Source organism: Ptychodera flava, chromosome 7, assembly GCF_041260155.1.
Source record: "Ptychodera flava strain L36383 chromosome 7, AS_Pfla_20210202, whole genome shotgun sequence".
Taxonomy (NCBI): Eukaryota; Metazoa; Hemichordata; class Enteropneusta; family Ptychoderidae; genus Ptychodera; species Ptychodera flava.
Genome location: NC_091934.1, coordinates 15,869,085 through 15,880,151, shown reverse-complemented (window position 1 = coordinate 15,880,151; position 11,067 = coordinate 15,869,085).

Sequence of the window (11,067 nt, the reverse complement as noted above, 5' to 3'; positions counted from 1 at the left end):
ACCACTCAGTGGCATCACGTGACCTCCGTAATGTAGATGAGAAACGTTACAAGGACACTATCATTACTTGGCCCGATACAACTCTCTGCTAACGTACACTCTCTTCATACAAGAGAGCGCATATTATATATTATATGAGAGAGAGAGAGAGAGAGAGAGAGAGAGAGAGAAGAGAGAGAGAGAGAGAGGTGAGCCACTCTTTGATGTCCGCAAAAATTATCCACCGCCCCCAGGCTGAGGTCGAAAAAGCTGACCAGTCCCTCCTTTGAGAATAAACATGAGATACTTTAGATCCTCTTTTTCGCTTGTTACGCAATGTAAATTAAGTTTTATTACATCATATGTGTATTTCTGTGTCCGCCACTCTCCAGTCTGGTCCTTCATTCGGTGATTCTGAATGGACAGAGAGACCAAAGTTCAAACAGTCTATAGGTATCTTTGACATCAGAAGGGCTGTGGCACCTAAATAGATAGAATTTTGCTAAATGGCCGAAAGAGGGCGGTTGTCCGTACTATGCTTTGTTCCGCCGGGAACTTTGATGAGCCCCCGGTCTGTGTGTTGTTTCTTTTATTTGTCAGGGGTGGGGGATGCGATGGATGTTAGCTACCAGTCCTCAGGACCTGAGAGCTGACACGACGACAACCAACAAACATTGCACAGCGCCCGGGCTACAATTATTGTAGGTAGAGTGAGCCAGCAACTTGCCATACTGTTTTTCGCTCAGAGTAACGTGACCGCTATAAATATGTAAAATTAAATTTATTGGCCCATCCTCGGAGAAATGTGCAATGCAGCGATCTTCTACTAATGCGGTATTTATTTACAAGAAGTCTATTAACAAAGTGAAGTGTGAGAAATAATTGTCAGTAGCCCGAAAAAAGAACCGACTGTCCTTCATAAATCGAAGAGTCTAGCTTCAATAATTGTAGCCCACGTTTGGGCATAGCGCGATCCGCACGGCACAAGCCCAAGCCGCAGGGCCCAGCTCCACCAGGGCTACAGTTATTGCAGCTCGCAGAGTTTTGGGGATTTTATGTAGGTGGTATTTGTGAATTCAGTCTATAGCTTTATTCGTAAACAACAGAACTCTACCACTTCGCTATGACTCGTGGTTCTTCTCCATAAACATGATGCAAACAGTGAAATGATGGTAGAAGTAGAAAGTTATAGTGTCTCATGACGGTGTTTTTAAATCTTAATTACCCCAAAAAACTGTGATGAAATATTTGATGAAATGTGAACAAGTCAAGGCTTCTTTTATAGAGAATACAAGTAATGGCCATCATTTACAGAGTTTGTAAATTTTAGGGTTTTCTGCTCTCTTTTCAAATGAATTTCAAAAGTTGTGCAGTACGTATCTTATCTTTATTCTTTGTCATGAAAGAACATAGTTTAAGTTTGACACTTTTGCCCTAATTTTCCTATAATCTGAGGTAAACTAACATATTCAACACCATGGGATTGCCACAAAACTCTCAGTGAAAGGGTTGAAAAAATTGTGTAGAGCTAAGGCTTGACATTAAAAGTACTGTTTTTTTATTGGGTTCTTTTGTGTGCTTGCTTATACAACATCAAAACAGCCTTCAGCTCATTTTGATTTCACTGTAACATCTCTGAGTTTCTCAGTACCATAGAAATGAAAGGTGACATTGTCTTGCTTGATAAGGAAAATTTCATAATAAATTGTAAATCCTTTTCTACAGTATTCCAAGGGTTGATGAGAGTTATGATGCTGATGATCGAACTCGGACATTTGTTAGAAACAGTCAATGAGAGTAGTTAACCCACATTGTGAAATTATCCATCAGCTGTATCTTTCACCACTAATAACTTAATAGTTAAATTACTCTCATTGTAAGAAACACCGCCAAGGAAAGTTATGAATCAATTATTCATAATTGAGCGAGCAATAACCAATGAAGTTATATACCTGACAAATATTCATAATCTTCCTGGAAACTACCAATCAGATTCGTCACTACATTCAATACAATGTATGTATAGCTGTTATGCGACAAGATAATGAAAGTCATGTATCTAAAGCAATATACCTAATGGAAATAATGAATGACAGTTTAGTAATGAACTTGAACTTGAATGGACCACTGTACAAACACAACCAGGCGCAAAAACGCGCACAGAAATACCTCTATTTCCATACGTGTTTGTACTTGTACACATGATAAGCTATCAAACCTACTATGTTGATGTCATCACGATTTTTTTCTAGCAATCTCTTCATCGTAACGATTCAAGTGTAACCCATCCGACGTTATTTCTGACACATTTCTTCTCCTTTTCTCACTGCAAACAATGTTCATGATTTATGCAGACTTTCAATAAATTGTTTGAGCTATCAGAAGTTGTGAGTTCTTAGCACCTCATGGATTCTACGATTACCCTGGATGGTCATCCCTTTGAGTTCAAATTTTACTGGGATTGTTTCATTGTCAGCCACATACGAATGGATGAGAGAGAGAGAGAGAGAGAGAGAGAGAGAGAGAGAGAGAGAGGAGAGAGAGAGAGCTTCACATATACGGTGCATGCACGATGTGTAGGTAATCATTGTGTGTAGTGTATATCTTTAGCTTACATTTGGAAAGGAAGGTCAGTACGTAATTAGAGGGCGCTGTGACTTGCATCGAGAGTGAGAAATGAATTCCATGCAAGGCGTTACATACGCAGCGCTGTTTCATTATACGCTGCCCTGTAGTAAAAAGGCTGACAGATGACTTGTGGAATTCGAGAAATTGTCACTGGAGATGAATTTGCGTTCAGATTTACTTCTAAACAAAATCTGCCCAAGTTCCCGATACCATAGGTTTGAACAATCTTTCTATCCAATCCATCGCTTCTCTTATTCCCACTCGACGTCTTCTCTGAAACCTTCCCGCCGACCCTCTCCCCAAGCACAAAACTCTCTGATGAACTCTTGACACCCCTAACAAAAGCTACCGTTGCCCTCTCACCGCCACATATCATGAATAAAATATCTTTACCCTTTTCCAACATCATACCGTCGAAAGCATTTGAATCCCTCTATTTATCTACCCTTGGGAATCTTTCAAAGTTGCTCGCTGAAGTGTATACATTTCCCACACTGATGAAAACAGAATATAATCATCAGCTCACTGATGTGAGAAAACTTGTGCCTACCTGTCGGTACTCGTCTTGCGAATATCATTCTCCTCACGAACAGGCTTGGTTTGCTGTCCCTATACATCCTTCTGTCGACGATGTCTATATGTAAGTCTTTACTATACCCGGCCCTGTTGTGAGTGTGTCAATGCGTCTTCACATGTCAGTAATCAAACAAACGACTGCAATTTGGTCAGACAACACTTTAAGTTTTATATGCGTTGGGTAAACCAAATAAATGTCGTCAAAGCTGATCTTGCTATGGATGAATCACTCAGATCTTAGAATTCGGAGCAGGGTTTTTATTTTTTTCTCTACGTCGTGTTGTAAAGCATGAGATGGTTTTAAGGCAGTGAATAGATAAATATTACTTAAATTCCATGAATATTAGACTGACAATTATATCGAAGTACACTGATAGATTTTAATCTACTCTTTGAAATCTACAAGATTTCAAAGAAATATTTAACGTTCATATTCTCGTGTGTAAAATATAAAACTTTAGATATTATATTATTATTTTGAAATTCTAAATAGCCAGACCTGCAAAGTGTTTGAGCAAATTTCATGACACCTTCCGATATTGTGTTCGTCAATGAACACAGAATACAATGACACTATACAACTAGAAAATTCTTATCACTCGGTTTGAATGACACTTTGCATGTGGTTCGCCGAATCTTCTTGAATATAAGATCAGAAATAAGACTTTATAAAATAGTTCTTTCTCTTCATTGTGACCGAATACCTATGTTAAGCTTTTCGGCGACAAGGTGATTCATTTTCACTGCTTGACGTGTATATGCAGTCGTAGAGTCCGCTGTTTTGCAAAATCGAAGCGAGTGATGAGGTCAAGTGCATGACAAACAGATGCAAGGCACATAGAAGAGTGCATTTATCCATTTGTTTTTTTATAACTACGATAACAGAGAAACAACAAACCGTGCCTCAACGAGCAATTGTTTGCTACCCTGTCTACTAAGATTGCATGACATCATGTACAGTGGGAGCAAAACGATATATTTTGATTTGTCGTTAGCATCATAACTGCATCATGAAAAGAAAATTTCCAACGAGAATAAATAACTTTTTACGATATTCAAGTCTAACTGTGTAAATCTTCCCCTGGTTCCCAATATCAAAACAAACTCATAACATTTTCTCTCATTGGAGTGAATATTAAACCCTCTAATATTTCTCCCTCTCATGCCAGTGGTGGCGAGACAACATTAACGTCATAAAAGATTTTAGTTCAATACATGCTAGCAATGTGGGATCGGTACAATTACTATAAAATGTCATTGCAAAAAAAGTGTAAGATGAGAACACGCTGAAATATGGAAAAAACACTGAAATACTAAGATGACGATAAAAGTTACCGACTTAACAATACAATAACTGAATTTAAGAAAATAAGTTTTATCAACTAGAAGTAACTTTTATTCAAATTAAAGCTTGTCAGTTTTGCTAATTTCACAGCATAAAATTCATTATTACTACTTAATTTTGAATTCAAGTCGGGAGCAGAATTCAGATGACAACAATGACAGTATAGTTTACACGTGTACAGGTTGAACTGACAAGCTCAACACATTGTATTTCAACATACTTGGAGAGTAGAACATGTTACTGTCTTGACATAAAAACGACAATCATAATTGTGTAAAAATACTGCTACTGGTCGCTTAAGCTAATGAACACTCTGGTAAATTTTACTTACATTACCATGAGACCGGCAGGTATCTGAAATGTAAATTCGCAAACTCACGAATAAATTAATCTATAAACCGGTACACTAGTAAATTTCAGAAAAACAACATTGCCATGAAACAGACATTTAATTGTGCTGACAAAATCATGAGTCACTCAACAAATTGAAGCTTAAAAGTAATTTACCTGTGGTATTGTATTAATCGTTCTACAAATCACTTGTATTATATTCTCCAACGACATTGAAATATTCTATGAAATATGAGTACTCATCAAGAGAACGTACATTAACAAACCATGTAAATTCTTACTAGCAGAATTATTGCGTGAAAACTTTAATGCAACTGTTACCGTTATCAGCCACTATAACTCTGTCATCGTCAGTGACACAGACACCGGTAGGATAGTTAAGACCGTCACTTACTTCATCGATACGGCAAACAAATTTACCATTCGATTCGTATTTCACAATTCTGTTATTGTTGTAATCTGCGACATACACATAGCCGTGTTTATCCACAGCAACTCCCCGGGGCCAGTTCATCTGACCATCACCACTTCCAAGGGAGCCAAATGTATAGAGGAAGTGACCATCACCATTGAACACTTGGATTCTATTGTTACCACTATCTGATACATAGACATTACCCATGGTGTCGATACAGACAAAGCAGGAAGGCTAAACTGACCCTCCTGACTTCCCTTACTACCGAATGATTTGATATGATTGCCGTCTTGATCGTAAATGTGAATGCAGTGAGCCCAGTGGTCTACAATATAAATCCTTCCATTGACAGGATTGATAGCGATTCCAAATGGAAACATAATCTTACCCTTTCCAAAACACCTGATTAGTTCACCATTCTCATCACATACAATTACCTGCTTATTTCCACCATCTGTAGTAAAGATATCACCATTTACAGATACTGTGGCATCATTGGCACGGAAATTACTGACGTTTGCAAACTTCAACATCTTCCGATGTCTTCCATTTACAGTAAAACTTTGTAATCTTTGATTGTTATACTCAGCAACCAACACGTCACCGTTTCTCATCATTGTCAACCCTTGTACACTATTAAACTGACCGATCCCTGAACATTCTCCCCAAACTTACACATCAACCCATTCTTAGCGATAACCTTAATATTAACTGGTGATCCTTCTACTGGTTTCTTACATACTGTCACTGACAATTCATGTTCCCCCTCTACCTCTACACGTGTTTTCAAAGTCATTGTTCCATTCTCATTGTCCTTGACTTCCAATTTCTGTATGTTACCGTCAGGTGTCTTCATCACAGCTTCAACTTTGACACGATGTGATAACTTTTCCTTCTTCAGGCTTGATTCATTCGCGCTTCGAATGGTGCATGTGATCTTCGCCAACTCGAACTGTTGGAGTGACTGAATCCACTTTGTACACCGTCGGAATGAATTTTATTGTTCCAAGACTCTTCCAGTATAGAAGTTATCACATTGTTGAAACTCCATGTAGTCGTCTTCCACTGGCTCTACCTGTGTCTGTACTTTCAGCAATTCTTCTGTTTGATGATCAACTCTCCTCTTTTCTGACGTTAGCTGTGACGCGTTCCCATAATGCATCAGTTTCTCAACATATTCACGAGTACTTGTCAGGTCATTCTCAGCAATGGTTAGTTCTTTCAGTTGAGTAGTCAAGTTAAATTTTCGTTTTTCGTATTCACCTTCAACTCTGTCAGTAGTTTGTTGCCATTTTCTTGTATCAGACGCGTTATTTCATCAATAGTTTGACGGATGTGTTTTCTCAAGCTTTCCTCTTCTCTTTGGAAGCACTTTTCTAGAGACTCAAATATTTGCTGCACTTTGAGTTGCTATTGTTGGCTTCGGTTTCTTTCACTTTCACTTTGTCAATGACTACGTGTAAGTTTTTAGTGAATTCCTTTGCCGCGTCTTCACAAATCGGTACTGGTGTTTTGTCAGAGGATGATCTAATGCAGCACACATCGGACAGATCGCCCCGTTGCAGGTATCACTGTAGAATTTGACCTGGTAATCTTGATGTGTGTTACAATAGACAGGAGGTTGAACCGAGGCTGAGTCGGTGGACTTTATCGCCATATATTCATCAAAGAGGAGAAGGCGATGAGATTTCATTGTAGGAAGCTTACCATGCGTTGTGGCGCAGTTACTGCAGAAATCAAACGAACAGACTGTACAGTGCTTTGTCACATCGCCTTGTTCACAACCATCGCATTTCTTTGAAGTGTTTACACTCTTCTGTTCTTCAAAGAGTGTGATTAAATCATTCAGGAAGATGTTGACCTGGATTCCTGCCACGCCATTGTCGGTGAGTTCATGAACTCTACGGCATACTGGACAGACAAGGCTCACAGAAGCTGTGCAGACACGGCAGAATTTTGGGATCTTATATCGTTCACAACAGATCCCGCAGAGTAGAAATTCTCGTCGATTTGTTCGGGTAGTTGAGATCCACTTGATGCCATTTTGTTCACGATATTTCAAATGATCTACGCAGCTTGCTATTACTCAGACCGGTTCAGTGTTTCAGTAGTTCCGGGAAGCAAGGCGTCATGGGATCGACAGAATCGGGTCAAACATTATCATTGGTTTCAAAGCAGGCCTATGTACGGTTCAAAGTACAGTTTTCAATGATGTAAGAACGAGCTGGTTATTATTGCAGACAGCAATAGTGTATATTTCCATAACTGATTGTTTTTCATGATTTTTGTTGTGTAAAACACGATTGTCTACGATACCCCAATCACATGTAAAGTTATTAAAAAGCGAAAAACTGTGCTTATTAGTTCAGATACTGTAATATTTCCTAGCACTTTTTTCAGGAGTGTGCCATTGATGGGATCATGTTCAGGAACGTTTGAGCATGTAATACATGTAGTCCAAATGATCCCGAAAGGATACAGAAAGTATAAACGGGTTTTTGCAAATATTGCAAAGGAAAAATAACAAACAAACCAAGCAATTGATGAACAAAACCAAGTGAATTACGAAGCAAAAAGATATTTTGAGTAAGAAGGTTGTTTTCTTGAGATTGGTTGATTTTATATTAATTCATATTTTTTCGAAAATTTACAATTATGACAAGCGTGACAAACGTTGAGAGATGTCAATCAAAATCACTTACGCCCCCCCCCTTTCTGTTTACAGAAACAATAGGCAAGATGTGTGTGTGTGTGTGTGTGTGTGTGTGTGTGTGTGTGTGTGTGTGTGTGTGTGTGTGTGTGTGTGTGGTGTGTTCGCTACCATCCAGTCTGGTTCCTCATTCGTTGATTCTGAGTGAACAGTCTGAGAGAGACCAAAGTTCCTGCAGTCTGTAGTCTTCGTTGATATCAGAAGTAGCATGGCACCCAAATGGAATTTTGCTAAATCACCGTAAGAAGACGTTTGTCCTTACTATGCTTTGTTGTGCACGGAGGCATCCAGATATTGGTGACCAAGCAAGGTGAGCGTGCCTCGATAATTGTAGCCCCCGACCGAAAAGAGTACCAACAGCCCTTCATAATATACTAGTAGTGTTTGGGGCTTTCGTGAAGCATTTATGAATTCAGTCCATTGCTTCAATCAAAGACAATGGAGCTTTTCAGCGTCACTTTAAATGATTTGTAATTGTTCTCTATGACATGGTGCAAACAGTGAAATGATAGATATTGCTGATAGATTCTGTTGATGAGTAAAAAATGGGACTTTTCATCACGCTTCTTGGAGTACGAGTAGAACAAAACTGAAATAGATACACAAGACAAAACCAGCAAAAGATAGCCAAAAGTTACAGCTATAAATTGACAACCCAACGCATAATTCATATCAATTAGAGATTTTGCTTAGAGTCCCTCCTTTTTATATTCCCTAATCCCTTGATATTCTCAAATACCCTGTCAAATCCCCTACAGAGGTGTTTGTGAATGCAGCTTAAGGCCTTTGCGGTGATTTTTTTTAAATGTATAAATCACAAACAAATGTGCGTGTCGCTACCCGTGATGTACCCTAACTTCATTCTGTGCGTTCAGAAGTGAACACGGAGTACAAATATTTTCAAAATATTACCTTTCTGTAAATACATGGCAGTCACCTCTATATTTGCAGTTAAGTGATCTCACTAAACATCAATAGAGCAAACTATCGCATCCACAAGTGACTGACGCATGAAGACCAAAGGAAGCTGTATGACTTCAATTTCAGTGCTTCGCATATTAAGCACCTTTTCATGATATAGCTGCAAATGTTTCCATGGAGATACCACATAACTAAGCTACATTAGTCCGTTTAGGTTAGAACACGCATTAATTTTCATTCCACATGCCCTGTCAATTCACCCTTGTTGTCGTGATTTGTTTCTGAAAATCTTGAGATTTACGCCGACCATTTGATGACTGTAACTTTACTCATAGAGATTCTGTGCCCGAAAATATTATCAGAAAATAAATTAAACTTTTATTTGTCGTCTTCTCAGTGTAGTAACTGAATGAAAAAACGAAGTAGACTCATAAATACTCGTGTTAGTGTTATGATTTTTAGAATTTTGATGAATATGTTAAGGACAGCAAACCAGACACTTTCGAGAATTTGTCGCCGGAGGTGTTTTATGTGCAAAGGTACAGTATAACGGACAGTCATTGTGGTTAGACACATGGCGAAGGCTCCTGTAATCTAGCAAAAGGGGTCTCTCTTCCACGAGTAAGACGGGAAAAACTACATGCCCGCCAAGACAGTGCTTTTTGCACGAACAGTTCAGTTTGCATACCAAGACAAGTAGTGGTGAATATGTAGAGAAACTGATGCATCACGGGAACGCTACACAACTAATGTCTGCAAAGATGGGAGTTGATCATCAAACAGGACTAAATCGCAATTTTTCGGTTGCTGATGACATTGACTAAAAGTAGCAGACCTTTCTCCTTCGTAAGATTAGAGAAAAATTTGCTAACAATCGAGCTTTCTGTTCTTTCAGGGTAAAGCTCTACACTTTATGAACTTCACTTTCGAAATTTGCGTCAGTTAAAGTAATTTAAAGTGGAAAATAAATTACTGAATGATAATTTCTTGGTAGTTTGACTCTTCAGTAATCTACTGACGAACATTTACATATTTGGGAGTCAAAGTAGTCATGTGACCGAGGTAACAGCTTCAGATATGCTACGTTTATGTTGTGCTCGTAATGAATCATCAAAGACGGGGCTAGTATGTTGACAATGATTGAAGGAAAAGGGATACAGACGTTGCTCTGGTTGCATAAAAGAATAGACGTATGAATATTTCGTCTACAATACTGGATAAATCTTCTACTCGCAATCAGTGTGCATCATATGTCCAATGTCCTCTATATTTATTTTCAGCAGATTTGGTCCAATCAGTTCTGAGATATTGATAACGTGACTACCATGGATCTAAATGTGCAAATACCTGCGAATAACTTTCTCAGAAATAACCATATCAGAAACTTGATATATTATTGAAGGCTTCCTCATGAAATAATAACATTCTTGGACAGTAGACAATATAGACTGGAATCTGGCCTTTGGGTGTTTGTTATATTGATCGAGTGGATGGAAGCCAGTATGTCATAAGCAATCACAGACCCTTACTTATACATCTCGTATGCACACTTCACGGTCACTTTATATCACTAGTCTACAAAGTACAACATCGCTCCACTTAATGTCCCTTCAGAACTGTTTTCTTATCGCAACATAAGATATTTAAAGTAAAAAGTTTACATGAAGTATGAAAAACATTAGACAAAACCCGTCTACTTCTGTACAATAGGTGTTTATTTTTCCTATGGTTTCGGACGTACACGGACGACCTTTATCAGAGGCTATACAGACACAATGGAAAAAGGGGGACGAAAATTACATTTTGCTGTACACGGTAAAGGTATATGACAAGAAATACGCAGATAAGTAACGTATATTAGACAATGCAGCTACGGTTTGGTAGAATGTAAAGTCTATAGTAGAAATGTGACTACTGTAAAGAAGGAACAAACAAAAAGTGAAATACTGTTCACGACAAGAATATAGTATATTGGGGACAGAAAACCAGTCAAATTTGAAAAATTACCACTGGAAACGTAGTTGCATATTCATATACTTTCTGAACAATGTTCTGTGGAAAGGACGAAAGCTGTTCAAAACTGACCTCCCGCTAATACTTGAAAAATTCCCCTCGGCCACCCATCACAGTCCCCTCTTCCCA